Source organism: Mirounga leonina, unplaced genomic scaffold (genome assembly GCF_011800145.1).
Source record: "Mirounga leonina isolate KUSES-001 unplaced genomic scaffold, KU_Mleo_1.0 Mir_53, whole genome shotgun sequence".
Lineage (NCBI taxonomy): Eukaryota > Metazoa > Chordata > Mammalia > Carnivora > Phocidae > Mirounga > Mirounga leonina.
This window is the reverse complement of record NW_023270807.1, coordinates 93,589,308-93,609,700: the sequence shown is the minus strand read 5'-3', so window position 1 is coordinate 93,609,700 and position 20,393 is coordinate 93,589,308.

Genomic DNA, 20,393 nt, shown 5'->3' with positions numbered 1-20,393 from the left:
TACACATAAGAAAGTGAACTATTTGTTTGTATTTGTGTATAAGATGAACAAAGAAGACTGGAGCAGGCATAAATTTATAAATCTTAGGGTCAGAATTAGAGTCAGAGAAGTCTATGGGCAGCTATAATAGGTGGATCTGAAAGCAATAAATAGACTTTTTATTTAAAATCATTGGGTGTGATGAGAGGAAGTAAAGTGTAGTGATTAAAAGCATGGACTTTGGGGCGCCTAGGTGGCTCAGTCGTTAAGCATCTGCCTTCGGCTCAGGTCATGATCTCCAGGTCCTGGGATCGAGCCCCGCATCAGGTTCCCTGCTAAGCGGGAGTCTGCTTCTCCCTCTCCCTCTGCCTCTCCCCACTGCTCCTACTCTCTCTCTCTCTCTCTCTGTATCTCTCTGTCTCAAATAAATAAATTAAAAATAAATAAATAAATAAATAAAAATAAAAGCATGGACTTTAAAGGCAAACTACCCATAAATATATCTGGTTTCCAATGTATACTAACTATGGGACCTTGGGCAAGCTACTAAATTCCCTTTGACCCCATTTATTCAGATTTAAATGGGGGTGAGAGTAAAACTAGCTATTTGAAGTAAAGATTAAATGCTTAACATATGTAAAGTGCTGACTAACACTAGGTACACAGAAAGCACTGTGTGTTAACTACTATTATAATTCTCTATCTGTATGAGTTGAAGTGACAGAATACCATCACTAACATTTTTCAACCAGCATGTTGAGAAACACCAAAGATACTATTTTTCAAGTACTTATGACCTGTTGAGTACCCATTGTATGGCAGGTATGATGCAAAGTACTTTTCAGTTATTATTTAATGAAATCCACACAACAATCCAGGAAGATAGATTTTCTTATTCCCATTTTATGGGTAAGGAAACTGAATCTCAGACTTGAATAATTACTCAAGGTTACATAGCTAAAAAAAACCAAACAAATAGACAAGTAAATAAGATAAGGATCCTAACCCAGTTTTATTGGGCTACAAACTCTAGGAATGCTCCATCTATTAGGGTGCAAAGCCACACCCCATAATTCTGGCACTAAGTCTGCCCCTAAAGGAGGTCCTTTTGCACACATTCTTAATGAAGTCCCATCTTTCTCTTAATGCCCTGACAAGAACCAAGTCTTGAGCAGCCTGCAAGGGAGACAATTTTAGGCCTTTTTTTTTGCATTTATTTTCTTTTGAGGAATGTCCCTAAGTACAGAAAGCCTTGGGAGCCTCAGCCAGTTTGGGGACGGGAGGACTGGTTGATAAAGCTGTGAACACTGGGAGATTTTCACTGAGATTTTGCCCTCAGATCAGAGCAGCGAGCACTACCAAAGGGAAGAAGATAGAGAATTGATGGGAAACATTAGCAAATCCCCCGGATAGCTGAAAAGGTTACCTGGATTAGGCAAGATGGCAAGAGACCTGTAGGTGAGACAGAGAGAGAAAGTGTTAAAGAGGGCACGTACTGCATGGAGCACTGGGTGTTATACGCAAACAAAGAATCATGGAACACTACATCAAAAACTAATGATGTACTGGATGGTGATTAACATAACACAATAAAAATAAGTAAGTAAGTAAGTAAGTAAATAAATAAATAAATAAAATGAGAAAGTGATAAACCCTCCGGAAGCCACAATCCCTCCAGCCCTAGAGACAAGCTCACCAGTGCATTTGTGGTTGCCTTGGGCGGCTCCACTTCATCTTTCAGTACTGGATTTGCCCTTCAGGGTGTTCTCCAGTCTCCTGGGGATTATCTCTGCACAATTACATTGTGATTCAAATTGTTGATTAGAGACCAAGCAGTCCTTTCTTTGTCAACGTGTTATGCTTGCTGCCACCATATACAAAATATAACAGTTTTTTTATTTGTTTTGTTTTGTTTTGTTAAAATGTAATACAAAATAAATTTCAGGGTCACTATAGTCACATTATGAGAATGACATATGTTTGTAAATGGGAAAGTGTTGCTCTACTGACTTTGTCTTTGTCCCAAAATATTTTTTTCACTGGTGTTCTAAGTGTGAAATTGCTCAAAAGACGTTGGAAGGTTTTTGACTACACCTCATGTGACTGATAGGGGTGCATGTGTATGTGTGTGTATAAAAGAGCCCCTGCCTTGTGTCCCTCTCATTTATATCCACTCTCCTTCATCAGCTCAGGAGACTTGAATGCAAAACCAGCACAACCCATGATATTGCCTGTTATCAGAGACCTTTCTAAATAATCCTTAAGTATTTGAGAGAGCTCCTATTATCTGTATCAGCAATTCCAAGACCTCAGGATAAACATTATTTCTGATACCATAAAGAGTTACAGAGAGACTACCTAGAGCAAATTAAACAGAAAAAGAGATTTTATTTATTAAATTTTTTTTCTCTCCTAAAAGAAATGTTGATTAAAGTGAGTTGATTCACAGACAGGAAGAGAACTATCTGTCTTTTCCATATCTATCTGTTCCACCTGGAGACAAAAACTAATGATTGGTCATAAATGGTTAGCTGATGCTTCTTTATTGACTTGTGGTTTGCAGCAGCCTTACTTCCTTTGCTTTGTGACATCATTTTCCTGTTCATTTCCCACGGTTGCATATGTGGGTTTATGTGGTACGCACTAATCCAACAAATGGAAGAAATTATGGACCATGTCAGAGAGCTTTCAGGAATAGAATTGGGAACAAAGGAGCCAATACTTGAAGCATCCATAAAATAAAAAGAGTGATGAGATACATAACGGAGAAGCTTCTTTAGTTAAAATTAGAGTCCTGCTCACAGAATGTGATTTTCTTTATGGCCCATGATCTTCATGCTTCCAACACTCACTTCTGGGCTAGCCCAAAGGCATTTTGGGCTACTAGGCAGACATTTATCCTACAAAGACCAATGGGTTGACCAAGACTGACCAGCCACCAGGGGGAATCATTTTCATCAGCAAGAGGGAAGAGGACTTCTTTAAGGTAGTATGGTATGCGCGAACCATAGAATTCCAGGAAGTTTAGGATGCTGGTGCAATTCCCATGGAGAGAGAAAAAAGGGTTTGAGGTTATTCCACTTAGCCAAAAAGCCTTCAGGCTAGAAATTGCTGCCCAAGATAGTTTGGGGTCACTATAAATTCTGTGATCTGACCCTAATAACCTCACTACCTCACGAGCTAAGAGCTCCTTGGAATGTCAACGGAGTGTCAGAAGTGCCCCTTGGCTGAGAATAACTTGTACTCTGAAGGAAGACACCTTGTGCTGTACTTTTACTAACACTGTCTGTAGCGAGGAGCACCTCTGGTAGCTGTTCACTAAAATTCTCTGCCACATTGTTGGGGTTTCAGCTTGATAGTCAAGAACAAGGTGCTCTGCAATGTTACATTGATTGCTGTTTGATGTCTCCTTTTTTTCTTATATTCTCCATGCACTAGATGTTGCGTTTACATGTTGAGCTAAATACTTGCATTAAGCCCATTGTCTAAGCAATTGTTCACTCAGAATTTATCTGACTGTAGAAAAGGGTGATCTTCTTTTAAGAGTCTGAGTTCTAGTTCTCAAAGTAGTGGTATCTGAAATAAGTTTGCTATTGCATGGCATCTGCAGAGGCTCTAGGAATCATTAGAAGCACAAGGTGTGTGGTAATGCTTGGTCACAGAAGGATCCCATGGTTACCAGCAAAGCTCTGGGAGGACAGCAGTAGAATGAAGAAAATAAAGATTTAAGTCCCAAGTTACTGGATTTTCTAAGTATCTTTAGGGGAGTTCCTTGGTTTTTCAGTGTTTATGACAGTACTTGATATATAGGACAAATGTCTGTTGAATGGGTGACAAAGGAATGCTTAGCCTAGGCAGAGCCTAGAGAGGACTCTGCATCCAGGGCTATGAAACCCCAGCCTGACACTGTAGACACCTAGTGCAGCTATTGGAGCAAATGCTGCCGTAGGACTTCCTCTTCAACGGGAAATTTTGGTAGCTTGATATATGGAAGAAAAGCTTTGTGATTACAATATCTACCTTTTGAATATGGACCTTCAGAGCTTCAGCTTAGTCATCTATAAAGTGGGATGTAGAGACATACAGGACCGGAGGATATATTAAATAGTATTATAGGTCATTGTAGTTGGAAAAGCATCTAGTTTACTGCCTAATGCTGTCCTGAAGATTTTTCCATACACTATTTTGGACACTTGGATAAAAATCAATGTGTCTTTGTCATTTTGAGATAAAGGATATCTGGGGGAAAAATGAACATTTACTGAGTACTTGATATACATATGCGTGTTAGAAATGTCATGTTTCTCATCTACTATTTACAGTAACTCTGAGATAATAGTCTGTGTCTTACATAGATCAGTTGAGCCTCAAAATGCTTAAATATCCATATCCAGCTGGCAAATGAAGTCATCATTTCAGTCCATTGTGTCTGATTCCCCAGTCTATGATCTGTTCTCTACATGATGCTGCTGCCCTGTGGGTAGTGTAAATTGGGTGACAAGAGTTCAGAACTGTTAAATTTTTCTACTTTTGGCATTTGGTTTATGTTACTTAATCATTTGCTTGGTTTCAAAAACATCACATGTAGAAGAGATCTGGGTGAACCTTTTACCTAATGTCTAGTAGCCTATGCAAATTAATTTTAAATCAATTCTTGCCTTTAAGAAGTCAGGTAACAATAACATTCATAATTCACTAATATGGTTTTTCTCAGGTTTTAGAAAATTTCTATTTTAACATTTCTTTGAGTTATTAATGCAATTGAATTTCATTTTTTTCTTACAAGCTTACAGGTCTCTCTTTTTTTCCACAACAAAAAGAAATATCTTTTCATGTCTTTTTTTTTTTTAATTTAAAGATTTTATTTATTTATTCATGAGAGACAGAGAGAAACAGAGGGAGAAGCAGGCTCCCAAGGAGCGGGAAGCCCGATGCGGGACTCGATCCCAGGACCCTGGGATCATGACCTGAGCCGAAGGCAGACGCTTAACCATCTGAGCCACCCAGGCGCCCTCTTTTCATGTCTTAAAGATGAATGAACCACCTATGGATAAATATGCCATAATACACACACACACACACACACACAGAACTATGGTAAAGAAGTAATATTGCTTTTTGCAATTGCTTCTGTGAGAAAAGGAGTGAGTCGGGAATGTTGGAGGCAAATGGAAGAGTATAGAGTGGACTGCAGCTGATTCAACGCCTCTGCCGCAGGTGAGTGTGTGAGTGGGGAGTGTGAAGTCTAGATTTCACCATCATCATCAAACACAATTACATGTTTGTCTTCACCATCATCATCACCAAACATAATTTGTAAGCATTGTTGGTGCATGGTTGGAATGAATGACCCAATACTCAGCTCAGTGTTGCTGAGAACTATTTTGGGGCATGACAGTCTGCCTGCATCTTGCCCTTGGTCTGGCACAATGTGAGGTCAAGGCCCATTAACAAGCTGAGAGTACAAATTGAAGCTTCCCAATCTTTCTCCTATCATGCAAATCTAGAAAATGATAATATTTTATGGCATTTGGATAAATGGAAAAAGATGCTCTTGGCCGGAGGCCACCAGTCCAGAAACTTTGGCAACTCCAGGTCACACATGGCTGCCATAAAGCCAAGGAAAGCAGGATCTCAGCACACCTGTGGCCCATTCATGGCACAGCATTGCACTACTATCCGCACCAGTTGAGAAGTGCTAATCTAAATTACTTATACTGGTGAACCACATGCGTACTTACTGACAAAATTCTAGTGCTTGTAATATTTGAAATACCCCCTAAGTTAATGAATGCATTTAAATATTCAACAAATTGCTAAATTCTATTGATTGTTTGTCCATGAGTTCTAGCAGTTCAATTGACCCTAAAGGCACATAGAGACTGGAGGGGAAGGAGGAAATTGTCACAAATATGTCAAGGTTTCATTATGACCAGATGTCTCTAAACCATGGACCCGTTACCTCCAATGAAATAAATCTCAGCCAAATCCAAAAAGTAAATCAGACAGTCCACTGAATGTTGTGGCATTGGAGGGAGACTTGGAGCAAAGTAGCTAAATAGTGTTATCTGGGGGTTTTCAGAATATTGTTTCACTTAATAATTGCTTTAAATAGTCATAAAATAATAGACTCAAGATCCCACGCTTTAAGGAGTATTCTATGAGATGTTCCTCAGGAGAAGTCTAACATACTTGTCCCTCAAGGAAAAAATCTGGAGGCACTTCCTCCTAAAAGTTTTCTATTATGTTTCCCCAGGATCCCCACTTCTCAGGAAAGCATCTTGTTCTCTCTTCAACCTCAGCCCTCATGTATCAGGTGGTAACTGCTTTTTCAGGGTATGGATGAAATCCTTAAGAGCTGGGGTCATGTCTTACAGACTTCTGCACAGCATCTTGCAAGTACCCAATAAACTATCAAATGACAGATGATGAGGAGTATGGAATTTGGGGAATATTTATACACTATCATATGTATTTTATTCACTACAGATGAGAAGCTGGTATGTTATAGACTAGATAGTCTGTAATGTTGCTTTCCCAAAATTCCTTTTATGATGTCAGTTGTGGAGAACTTGGAAAGGGTTTCTTAGAGAAACACTTTTATGTGTGGGGGTAGGTTACCACTCAAGCTATAAAATTCAATGTAACAGTGAATGTCACCACATCAGAAGACACATGAAACAAGCCTGAAATCTGGACCTGGGGTGGGGGTGGGGGCCTCATAATGCAGAAAGAGGGAAGGGTTCTGGCTTCTCCCATCTGTGTGCAGTTGGCCCTTGGCAGTATTTTGAAAAAAGAAATATTTGAGACTCTCCCATTTATCTTAAACCATGATTTTGCCTCATCCTAGATCTTTCCTATTTCCTAAAATGCTGCACTTTAAAAATAACCCCTTTAGCTTCAATCACAACACAGATTTTCTTACTGTACAAGATCTGAAGCTTGTGTTCAGCATAAAACAAGCTGATCCAAATGAATCCCACAAAAGTGAATGACTTATCTGTGAGATGCTTGCTCTGTTGAGTGGTGATTGAGGTTAATCCTCTAAACTGTTCTTGATTTTCCCAGATTTTGTCTGGCTTTGAAGATCCACAGTTTCTCTCAGTGCTCTGTTATTTCATTCTGACTTTTCCTGGAAACAGAAACGCTGGTGCTGCCTCTCGCCTGGGCAGGAGTGACCCTCTGTGTCTCTCCTGGATCACTTATTTATAAATTGGGAATGTGCAAGTCTGGTACTGCCTGTGCTCAGGAAGGCTGACTAACATTCCCCATGGCAAGGAATGGAATGCCCACTTCCCTAAACCTTCAGAAGGCAGCTCCGGCCACGCCCATGAACAGCCTGGGGGACAGGGGAGCCACCCTGGGGTTTGGAGGCTTGAGCTAATGACACACAACCGGCTGGCTGTGGTCACGGGCTGCTTTGCCAAGGTTGTACAGCTGGTTGCCTGTGTGTTGGAAGATTCTGATGCCCCCTGCTGTAACTTGGGTTGCCAGGGAGAGCAGTTCCAGTGGGTGTTAAAGAGACCACAATTTATCTTTTCTCAGAGGCATCCTTGTTCCTTTGCTTCTGGCAGGTCCAGCTCAGCTCAGGTTGTGGTTACGTAAGTGTTATATAGTGAGCCATCTGTCTTCCCGAGGGGCCAGGCTGATTTACAAGCAAGGCTATAGACAGTGTTTGGCACAGTCATAGCTTGCATTTTTACTCCAGATTTGAACCTCCAGAATATTCTGTGCTGTGTTCACTCCCTTGCATGAGGCAAGCATTCCATGTATTTATTTCTTCCTTTCATTTTTGCCTGGAGTGTTTGTTTACCATAGAGCTGCATAATACCTCAGCCATTTCTTTAACTCTCTTAATCTCCTCAAATGAAGATTGTTTTTGCCTTCTATTCAGCTGCTCTCTCTACAGCTGCTAGAAGTTCTTCAAATTTATGCTTTTATTAAATATTTAAGCATGTATTTTCAGGGATGGAACATGTTCTCTGCTAAGAGCCACGCCAGCAGATTTATCTCCGCTACCAGTGGAGGGATGAATTTATGAAAGTCTGTGAAATGTCCCCAAGTAGCCAGCAGCAAATGAAGATAGCCGAGGTTTTATATTCTTTTCAGCTTCAGACTGGCCCTTATTCCTAGAAGACCCTTGGTCTGCAGCAGTATTCAGGGCTGTGAAATTTGAGGGTCAGCATCACAGAATGAAAGCGAAATGGATAAATGCATGCTGATTTAAAGTAAAATGTGTACCCCCTGAAAGAAGATGGTAATGTTTAAATTCCTGCAACTAAGGCAAAAATCTGTTATTCAATGAATAGGACTCCTGCAAGTAAACTTTGCAAATGAGATCATCTTTTAACAGTTGTGTGGAGTGATCCAACCACTCCAAGTGCTTTCTGAGCACTTGCCATGTGCTCAGCCTGGTGGTGGAAAGATGCTGCTTTCAGAAACAGCATAAAGAAGGGCCCCTGAGACTTTGCCAGAACAGTGGGGGCTGAACCCAGTCCTGACGGGTCATCAGAGTTTTTCTCCTGAATGCTGCCCTTTCCCCATTCATGACTCTCCAGGGTAAATGCTGCTGTCTATTAAAAAGAACACAGAAGGGAAGACAGATGCTTTGCTGCTGAACGAGTAAGAAATGCCACCAAGCCACCATTACCTATAGTAAGAAAAAAAAATGATCTTAAAAGAAACAAAAGTACTTACTTATTTTCAACCTTAAATGCAATCAGCATCAATAATATCCAAAGACAAATCAAAATAAGTGGTTATACTAATTGTCTTTGCGTCTTTCCAGCTCCTACACCAGTCCGCTTTCTTATCACCTAAAGCTTAGCTCTCTACCTGGTTTCACTCCCATAAATAATTACCTGATACTCTCTGCCAAACTTTCCTCAAGCTGCCTTCCCACCCACCTGTCTGCTGCCTCTCACCTGGCAGTACACTCTTAGTACCCTCTCTGCCTCTCTGTGTTTCTCTCTTCTCATTCTCCACTGCTGGGTTTTCATACCCAGACCACTCACCCCAATATACACACAACTCAAACCTGACATATATTGCCTCTTTATACGATGTGTAATCACTTTGACCTAATTCCATCTCTGCCACCGACTAGTATATCATTGTTTCATGCTATCTTCCATTCTAAATAATTAAAGTCTCAGTAACAATTATAAATTAATATTGTTTAGAATTCAAATACCTTCTATCTCCCTGTTTTGCTTATTTCTTGGGTTTCAAAGCAGTCAGTTGCCTTTTCCTAGAAGAACCTAAAAAATCCTCCCCTTGATCAAAACTGCTACCTATAGTGATGATTTCTCTCCCTGGATTAGCCTCTTGCCCTGTGCTTCTTGCTCTTGTGTGCAAACATCTCCCTCCAAAATTCTGAGATAGTTTTCTGTACCTCATGTCTACCCTGACCAGCACTGATGACTTTAGTCTTGCAAATCTTTAGGTTTGATACTAGGTGAATGATGTAATCACTTGGCATCTTTTAAAAATACCAGAGTTATTTTTATGCACAACATATGTTAAACTTAATCTCACACGTAGATATATATAAACAAATAACTTTCTTCACAGTCCCTGATTACAGTCTGCTTGAGGAGACAAGACTAGCACACATGCATTAATTCTGGAACAATATAAGGGTGCTAAGCGAGGTGCTAACTCACATGATACTGTCAATAAGAAACCAAGGAGTATAGGGAAGTCTGAGAAGGATAAAGGCAGTAAGTGTCAGTAAACTAGGATTGATGGTCTTTGAGGACTAGAAGGATTTAATTAAGAGAAGGAAAAAGCAAGGGCATGCAGGGAAAGGGAATAATCTAATAGAGGCAAAAAAAAAAAAAAGGAAAGGAAGGATATGTGTTTGGCGGAGAAGAGGACATTTAAGACACTGGCTGAAAAACACAGGACAAGAAGTGATGGATTACTTTCCGTTCTTTTTCATTATTTTCCATTAGTTTGAGTAAGTAGGGTGAGCCTCAGTTATGGTGGGCCATAACAACCAGATATCACAACTTGAACTTTAGATGCTAGGGCATAGCTATCAGGTGCTAAAAACATTATGAAAACCTGAGTCTAAAGAACCTGAATTTAGGGTTTGGGAACAGCTGGGAGGTTATTTTATTACACATTTTCAGATAATGCGATTCCTGTCTGATTTTTTTTTCTTTAATCAAAGACTAGGGAATATTTTTCCTTCTATAATTCCTCTTTATTGATATTAAGCTAAGAATATAGATATGATTGGAATAAGTTTTTTTTTTAAAGGAAATAAGTGGCCAGTTTACATAGGTACAATGTGCTTGCCATGCTTCTTTTATTTATTTTTTTCTTTTCTTTTTTAAGATTTTATTCATTTGACAGAGAGAGACAAAGCGAGAGAGGGAACACAAGCAGGGGGAGTGGGAGAGGGAGAAGCAGGCTTCCCGCAGAGCAGGGAGCCTGATGTGGGGCTCGATCCCAGGACCCTGAGATCATGACCCGAGCCAAAGGCAGACGCTTAATGACTGAGCCACCCAGGAGCCCCGCTTGCCATGTTTCAAGTACTTCAGACACAGAGGGAATTAAGATGAAGGCGGGTTGGAGTTACCACTTAGCTATATGGTGCCACAAACCAATGATTACTAAAACCTTGCTTCCTTCTCTTGATGTTCCCTCTCCCAATATTTCTCTAGTGTGGGGACCATAAAGTGAGTGTTGTGTGCCAGTCTCAGCTTATTAATAACCAATATTGTGGCTGGACCAGCCCTTGTGGATCTTATTATCATTGCAAGATGCCCTTGGGCAGTAACCAACCGGAAAGTTTGAAAATAAAGATTTATTCCTCACGGGACCTGAAAATTACACAGCACACCCGGGGCCACACAGCAAGGTTTCAGGTAGAAAGGAAAACAGAGAAGTGCATGGGCCTGAGGTTGAGGGTGGGTGCCTAGGGTTTCCCAGGCTCACTCTTTATTGATGAATTTAAAACACCAGAGTATAAATTTAAAGCAGAGGAGAAAAAAATAAGTGACCTTAATGTTCAGTTATTGAAATCAACCAGCATTCTAAACCAAAGGAGCCTCAGTGCAGGGAGGCAGCCTATTCTTTTTCTAGTCTTGTGGCCGGCCATGTGTTTATTGGAGATAGCCATCTTTGAAGTGGATGCCCCTTTGAAGAGGATGCTTCATCAGTCAAAGCTTACGTCAGGCACTTGCATTACATAAAAGAAATTTAAAGTCAGGACTTACACTACAATCTTCACCATGATGCCAAAGCATCAGAGTCAAAGGTGAGGACATTGACTTCCTGGTAGCTGATATGCTAAAAGCCCAGGGTAGGGCTCATTGTAACCGAGAAAGTGCACATCTAAATGGGATTATAGTAGCAAATCCTATAATAATTATACAGGCAATAGTCGGAAATCCAATCTGTAGCCATTGTCCCGAACTTTAAAGTGTTCAGCCATGAAAACAGGTCATTGATCTTGTGGGCTGGCCCTGGGAATCTTTTCAAAGATTTGGGTAATGTGAAATATTTTAACATCTTCGGCCGTTGGGTATAAGGAAGTTTGAACCTGTCCTGAGTTGGTACTTCCATACCTTATCAAACTAGCCTCTTAGTCCTAAGAATAGGTCAGTTCCACTAAATGGTTGTTTTATTTCAGGAAACAGTGATGCAGGTGGGCTTCCAAAGTTAAGCCTATCTGATGCAAGTATTTGCATCAGGTATTTAATAAGAGGCATTTCTATGGAAACAAAAGAAAAAAATCCACAAAGGTTAATGATTGGAGCAGATTATAATCCCTGTTTCTGGGTTCTGAAGACAGGCAGTCGAGCATATGTCTAGATGTCAGGCTCAAAGTGCCATCAGATGGGCTGAAGGCAGACAGTGACAATCTGGTAGATTTTCCTGATTTGCACTGTGGATGTCTCTAGTGGTCTTTTTGAGTGGCTTGCATAGCAACCGGCATAAAGATTGTCTATACATGAGCTGTTGTGGTGATTCTCTGAAGTTTATATAAAGTTGTCCCATTTTAGCTTCCATGGCTTTGGGAAAGGACAGCTTTAGTTCTCAATAACTCTAGGGCATGAGGATGGGAAAAAAAATTGGGAACATTAGTGTGGAGAGTTGCAGCAAGACATTGGAGGGAATGATAAAAATCTAGTCCAATTTATAGGTAGAAAACAAAATCTTACAGACACTTCACAGAACTAGAATCTAATATTCACAGGTGTATATTATAGTTTCTACTGAAAAATAATCTTTCTCTTCACAATCACACCCATTTCTATCAAAGATACCATACTAAGACTAATTTGTTTACAAATTAAGTCTAGTTTCTATAAACTTGGCCTGATTATTTACATAAGTGCAGCAAGAGTAGTGATTGACTACATAGGTTCTTTTAGGTCTGCTTTGTTGGAATCTTTCATAAGGAATCTCAGATTAAACTTTTCTTTCAGATTTTATTTATTTATTTTTGATAGAGTGAGCACAAACAGGGGGAGAAGCAGGCTCCCCACTGAGCAGGGAGTCTGATGCCGGACTCGATCCCAGGACCTGAGATCATGACCTGAGCCAAAGGCAGACACTTAACCAACTGAGCCACCCAGGCGTCAGATTGAAGTTTTAAAAGTCTCTCCAGGCTAGGAAGCCAAGCCAAAGACTTGCCATCAGACCTTGCCTACAGTACCTATAGATTTGGATGACCTCCTCTCTTCTTGAGGTCCCCCAAGATATCCTGAACTTTGGCCCAGGAATCTGCCAGAAAGTGAGCTTCCTCACTCACCTGGTAAGGTGGTCAGGAACTCTGTAAGCAAGGTACCAGGCTGATTTTTCAAAGGGGCTTTATCAATCCATAAAGTGAAACTTAATTTCCTTGAAGTTGTCCAGTTATTTTCAAGTCTATGCATACTCTCTCAAATTTGACATTCCAGTCAATTGTGTGCTTGTGTTACAGGGAGAACAGACTCCTATTGAACTTATGCAAATAACTACATTGCCATGAAAATAAAAATACTCACTAAGAGTTTCTGAATTCTGAAGGGATCAGGTAGGGAGAAAAAGATAAATGTTTCTTCTTTGTTAACAAAGGTACATCTTACCCAATTGCTGATAACTTGAGAGAAAAGAGAGAAAGGTTTCCTTCAATCTGGAAAAGCAAAACATAAAAGAACTAACAATATTTCAAAAAAAAAAAAGCCATAAGATTATAATTATCTTCATCAGGTCATTCAGTCCTATGTAATTAATTCTTGATCTTTATCTTTTGTTAGCAGTGTTATGAACCCAATTGTTCCTTAGAGCTCCGTGAACTCTTACCCAGTTCAGTGGTATGATCTGACAGTTATCAGAAACTTGTTCTTGTCAGAGTCCTTTCCATGAATCTCCTTGAAGATGAAGCAATTTTGTAAAGGCACAGGGTAAATCAATAACTGCAAATGACAAAAGACTTAAAAATGTCCATGGCTAAAGATCTGATAAGAGTTTGTTATAACGCAATTAAGAAGGAAATTTTATTACTGCTCTGACATACAGTGTTTTAAGATGATAACTGGAATTATGACTGATAACATTTCACATAAGATTTTTAAGGATTTCATATAATTTCTGGAACACTTATATTAATGACACATAGTCACACCAGGATATGCATAAAAAAGGCTTAGCATTGTTTATTTGATCATACTTCCTATGAAATTTAACATATCAAATAAGCCTAATTAGTTTAATGTCTCTCTTTTCATAAGGAGAGAGAACAACTCCTTTGAGATGTTCCAGTGACCCTTTTGGAAAATCCCAAGTTACTTCAAGGTCAAAAAGATTTCACTTAGGATTTGATTTGGGGAAGTTTGTCAAAAGTATTAAAAGGTTTTGGACACTTGACTAACTGGGATTACAGCTCATTATGAAACAATACTTACTTATCTACTTAACCAAAGTGACAAAAGATTTTAAAGACAACAAGTTACGTAGTGTGAGCAACACTTAGCTCTTTTAATTTTCTTAAGTAATCAAATATCTGATTAAGACAACATGAAACACAGGAAATTATTTTGATAAAACACCAAAATCTTTGCTTTCTGGCCAGATTACTTCAAAAGTAAAGAAACACCTTCATAAACTCTTATCAGGAGCAGACCAATGCTCCAAGAAAACTTTGTTCTTTTCGTAGATGGAAGAAAATTACAAAAGCATACCATTGATATTAAAGCTTATTTAAAAAAAAAAAACAACCATTATAATAGCAATTCATTTTAGCCAACTTGACCACAAAAGGTGAAATTCTCTCTCTCTTTCTTCCCAGCTCTCTATACTAGTTTGTCCTTTATTTTCCTCTTTCATTCTGAAATAACCAGCTTTTCTTTTCTTTTCTTTTTTCTCTTCTCTTCTCTTTTTCTTTTCTTTTTTTTTTTTAGGACAAAATTACTTTCATTTTCCTTAACAAAAATGCATTTCTATACCTTATACCTTCTCTTAGCCAAAAACACGTCCTACTTTCATTGCATACTGAGTTGTTCCCCTTTATTATTTCTAATAGCTTTAATAACACGTATTAATTATTAATTAAACCAAATTTAAACTAGCTTTTATTTACCAAAGATTATCTCAGATGATGTAAACTTGAAAAATATTTGGGTTAATTTCTATATTTCCGAGTTTTAGGAATACTTAATTCATTAGCACAGATTTTTAAGCCAATTAAATAGAGCTCTTTCACAAATTAACTTTGGTAATACTATCTGGAAGTAGAGGGGCGGGGGAAGCACATACGCCTAACATACACCCATAGACGTTCCTAAACATAAGGCAGGCACAGAGACCCTATAGCTTCCATTCCAAAACGTTAGCCACAAATCAGGTATGATACTATAACACTCAGTAGTTTACAAATAACAGTTGAACCCAAATTGCCAGATAAAACAAGTTAAGTTTATCTAATCCTATGGCTAAAGCATTTTATTATTATTTGTGGGGAAGACTTTCAAGATTTGTATTTGTCCTTGATTTGCAATCTTAAGGAGGCGGTGGACTAGGTTTTAGGCAAGGAAGCTTTTATAGCATTTTGTGTGTGTATATATTCTGAGTATAGTTGACACATAACGTTACATTAATTGCAGGTGTACAGCATAGTGATTCAAGTTTATACCTTAAGCCATGCTCACCAGGAGTGTAACATTTTGTATTTTAAAAGGCCTCTCCCCTCCCTCCCCCACCCCCACTTTTTCCTTTCGGTCTCAAGTGGTTGTGGGCAGAATTTTAATTAGTTTCTAAGTTGTTTATATTTCAAAGACATCATAAGATACACATCTTCAAGGGACAGAGAAAGGATGTGAGTTTTCTCCTAGGAGTTTCGTTGTCTTTTGGATGGTTTCCATAGTCCTAATAAAATGTAGTAGCACTGCCTTGCAGTTAGGGAGAGTACCCTATAAAACTAATTCTCTGGACTCAAGGTCAAATGGAACCTCTTCAGGGTTAGAAATGAAGAGGGGGTCATTGGGGTCACTGTGGTCATGGAAATGATAAATCCATTGGACCATGCCAATTTTGTGCAGCAGGAGATGGGCTTCATCTTAGTGTTTTCCGTTCCCTGTGAGCCTTAACAATGATCAGTGTGATAGAGGAATGGGCATAGCACCAGGTAATAAATACCTAAGTGAGGAGAGGGAGGGCCTTGGTATGAATATCGGTGGCTCTAGGGGCCTTTGCCTTCCCATTTCCCTCTTCCTCCTCACTAGAAACCTCAATAACCCTATCAGCTTCTCCCTTGGTGGCAGGTTCATTCCTTGTGGATTTACCCTGTTCGAGGAAACAAGCGCATAGCCCAGTTGGATCTTTAAGAAAATTATGGATTTTAGTGTCTTTAGAGGTACTGGCCCGTTGATGCCTTTTGGCAGCTGTGAATAACAATTCAGAGCCTGTTCCAAACAAAGGAGAAAACTCACATTAGTCAATTAGTTCTCCTTTCTTCTTCCTGCTGTGTAAAATCTTTAAGAAAGTTTTGAATTTCAGGTGAAGTAGAGCTTTTGATCTTAGTTTCTATTTCTTATTTTTATTCTGTTACCTTAATGTTACATGTCATTACCAGAAAATTTTGGATGACCTCCCTCATTGTGAAATAGGTGGCTGCTTTCCTTTCTAGGGTGTCCCAAAAGACCGCTCTGGGATTGGGGTCCATCTCCACCAGTGAGATATGCATAGAGTTTTTGGAAAAAGCCCCTAGGCCTCAGGAGTGTGATACCAGCATCTGGGCTTGCTGGTGCGCATGGCACTGAGTAACACCCAAGAAGCGGTCACGGGGTTTTGCATTTATCAAAGAGCTGGTATACTTCCTCTGGTTTTAGCACCAGATGTTCAGGAATTTTTATTTGTCCATTAATCTTTTAGCAACATCACTCCAGGGATTGGGTCCATAATATCCCAACAGGTGAGAGGGCAAAAAACAACAGTAGTGAGTGAAGGTGTTGACACAGAAACCACAGGCCTCTGCAGTATTTTCCCTTTGGTGATGCTAATAGTTTCCATTTGCAAGACTGGTTTACGATATGTAGTCCTGGTGTCACTGACTGGCTCAGTGGTCACAGGTGGAGTTCTCCCATCCTCTTCACCCATGGAAATCTTTTCTGTGGGCCTTTAGCCCAGAGTCTCTCCTTGGGTGCTGACCATAGCCTTGCAATCCAATCCTCTCTCCTTAGTCATCCTTGGCCTTGTGGTGTGGATGACCCTTGTGCTCATTAAGTCAATTAGTCAATTAAGGACTTTATAATTAGTAGTCTAATCATCTTGTTAGACCATATGGCCTTGATTGTGCTGCTCTGGGGAGATCGTTGGATTATTGTGACACCTTTTACGTCGGATACCACAGGAACACAGAACGGAGGCAGTATGCAAAAGCATGTAACTGTAAGGTAGATCCACAGCAAGTGGGGCTCCTTTCCCAGATGGTGTTATCCACCTGAGTTAAGTGGTTAGTAAGCAAGTTGCAGGTAAAGGGCATTCCTTTAAACCCAGGCATTTTAAATTACATAGCACACCTGGGGTCACACAGTGAGTTTGAGGGTAGAAAGAAAGAGAAAGAGAAGAAAAGTGAGCATGGGACTGGGGTTCTGCTTTAACTGGGTTCAAGGGTGGGACCTAGGACTTATGGGTTTACTCTTTATTGGTGAATTTAAAGTATAATGGTGGGAATTTAAAGCAGAAGAGAAAAAACAAGTGACTAAATGGTCAGTTGTTGAAATTAGCCAACATCTCTAAACCAAAGGGAATAGCCTTGTGAGAAGGTGGCCTGATTCTTTGTCTAGTTGTGAGACACTGTCCAAGTGTTTATTTGGGATTGCCATCCTTGAAATAGATACCTCTTTGAAGTGGATGCTACACAATCACAGCTTGAGTCAGGCACTTGCATCACAAAACAGAGAAAAAAACCTGTCAGTACTTACAGGACAATGAGCCAACATTTCAAAATTGCTGGGAGAAGTAAAATGAAGTGGCAAAATGGCTTAAGAAAAACCATTGTCAAAAATACAACTCTTCAGAATATGTAATGAGATATAAAACCTTAATAATTATTTATTTAAAATTATTTTATCAATATGTCACATGCAAATATCACAATTCAGTTGGCAGCTGGTATTTATTTTGAAAGATTCTGGAATTCTATTCCTGAAAATCAGCTTTCATAATGGCATTCTTGCTCATTGCCTCTTAAAAATGGTGTGGTCTTATTATATTATAGCTGTTTTCAGCAATAATATGATAGATATTTTGAAGAACTTTTCATTGATTGTAAGAATGCAAGGACCAGTTATTGATTAGATATATGGATGAAAGATAGGAATATGAAAAAGGCAACACATCTTGGATGATCAGGACCATGGAGATTTCAATGAGAACTAAGAAAATTGGGGAGAGGAATTATATTGTGAATAATGGATTTAATCTTAATTACCCTAAATTAGCAGCAGTGTCAGGAAACCAAAGGAAAAGGGCTCAGGAGGCATGTTCATGACCATGGAAAGACCATTCTTGATTTGTGACTTGCTGTTCCTGTGTGTGGAAGGATCTGTCCTTCCACGCAGGATTGTTCTTATGCAGTAAGTCATGAATACTCTATTTACTTGAGTAATCAATGTTGATAGATATTTCTGAACCAGCTGCTAAGACATATATCTATATTTATTCATTTATTTGTTTATTTATAAGGAAATATACCCATATTAAACTAACTGGCTAACTTATTAGCTCTATCTTGTATATTTGTCAATAGTAAATACAAATGAAGTCAGTTTTTTCAGTACTACCTCAGGGAGCCAGCAAGTTTTCTACTATACAACCTACAAGTCTTAATTCAGTAAGGATTGTATTAATATGAAATAGAAGATTTCTTCACTAAAAACCTTCATGGGTCATGTAAACAATATCAAGGAGAAGACCAGTAAGCAGTGACAGGCTGCCAGAGTCCCCCATGAGGGTCCTCAATTTGATATTAACTGTTATTAATGAAGGAGAACAAAAATCTGAGATAGGCCATTGCAAAGAATATTGGAGCTTTTAGAATTTTAAGAGAGTGGAATGTGAAAGTGTAGAAGAAATCAAGTATAAGATGGTTGGGGATCCCTATTCTCTAAACACTGAGAGACATGGGTAGCAAGGAGGGTTTAGGGTTAAACTTTTCTTAAAAGGTAACTGTCAATGTATTTGTGTAAGGAGAGAAGAATTCCAGAAATCTGAAGACTAGAGAACATTTGATTTGGTGAAGAGGAAATGTTAGATTAAATGTCAATATGAGAAGACTGAGGTTTATATATGTTGAAATAAGAAATGCTGAATTGATGACCTTATGTTTGGCATTATGCTTAGGTGGGCTTAGGACTTGCAATTTGGAGTTGATTCCTACCCATTCAAGAAATAATTGAAATATTTGGAATTTAGCCTCAGCTATTCTAGAAAAATAAATAAAAGTCTATTATTAATTTAAATAATTTAAATTACAGAAATTAAAACATATGTTTTAGTAGCTATCATGTAGAGTAGGGAACCCAATTATTAAGATCCCCATGTCTGAATGAAGGGAAGCCAATTTCTAGCAGAATACTGGACAATAGCACTCTATCATAGAAAACTACCTTCTAATTTCCTTTCTCTAAAACTAATTTGCTCAAAATAGCATACCTATTAAGAGTGGGACCTAAACCCAGATGATCTGATTCTGAAACATCAATATCAATTTTGGGTCTCTTGCTTCCACTTTGCTTCCATCTGTAGATCACATTGAAGCAATCTGCATCTGAGCTACTTTGCCATTGTTTGATCTCCTTTCCAAGTAGAAACGTGAGGTGTTTAATATTCCCGTCATATATCTGTTTATGTTACTCAGATCAGCTATATTTGTTTAAATTTGTAGCCTCGAATTCCAATGATGTGTACCTTTCTTAAATTAATAATTGATCTTTTAATCTTCTTAGAAGGAATGTTAATCAGACAGATAAATAAGCCTTATTCCAAATTCCCAAGGCCAAAAGAAAATTCGAGAATAGCCTTAAAGGGAATATAGCAGAGTAGTGCCTGGATGGCTCAGTCAGCTGGGTGTCCAACTCTTGATTTTGGCTCGGGTCATGATCTTGGGGTCCTGGGACTGAGCCCCACGTTGACCCCTATGCTCAGTGCAGAGTCTTCTTGTTCCCCTCCCTCTGCTCCTCCCCCCAGCTTACACACAGTCTCTCTATCTCTAAAATAAATAATAAATAAAATCTTTAAAAAAAAGGGGGGGTGCAACAGCTAGCCCGGGAGTTCTCAGATAGGCAACAAGAAATACCATAAGAGTTAGCCACACCTTTTTCTTCCCTCATGCATGCATGAGTAATTATCAGGTTTGTATCTCTAAGTGACTAATGAACTTAGTTGTCAGTGAGAGGTATATCCTTCATTCTATATTCTGGGAAGGTGTAGGTAAAGGAATGGGCCTAGATTGTGATAATGTTTCAGTGCTTTCCTCGTCGGAAATAGAGTTCATTGGAAGACGCTATTGGATTGAGGTTTTTTTTTTTTTAACCTAGAGAATTTTTTTTTATTTTATTATATTATGTTAATCACCATATATTACATCATTAGTTTTTGATGTAGTGTTCCATGATTCATTGTTTGCATATAAAACCCAGTACGCCATTCAATACGTGCCCCCTTTAATACCCGTCACCACGCTAACCCATCCCCTGAACCCCCTCCCCTCTAGAACCCTCAATTTGTTTCTCAGAGTCCATAGTCTCTCATGGTTCATCTCCCCTTCCGATTCACCCCCCTTCATTTTTCCCTTCCTACTATCTTCTTCTTTTTTTAACATATAATGTATTATTTGTTTCAGAGGTACAGTTCTGTGATTCAACAGTCTTACACAACTTTATAAGGAAATTAGTGGGATTAAACAGTAACAGTTA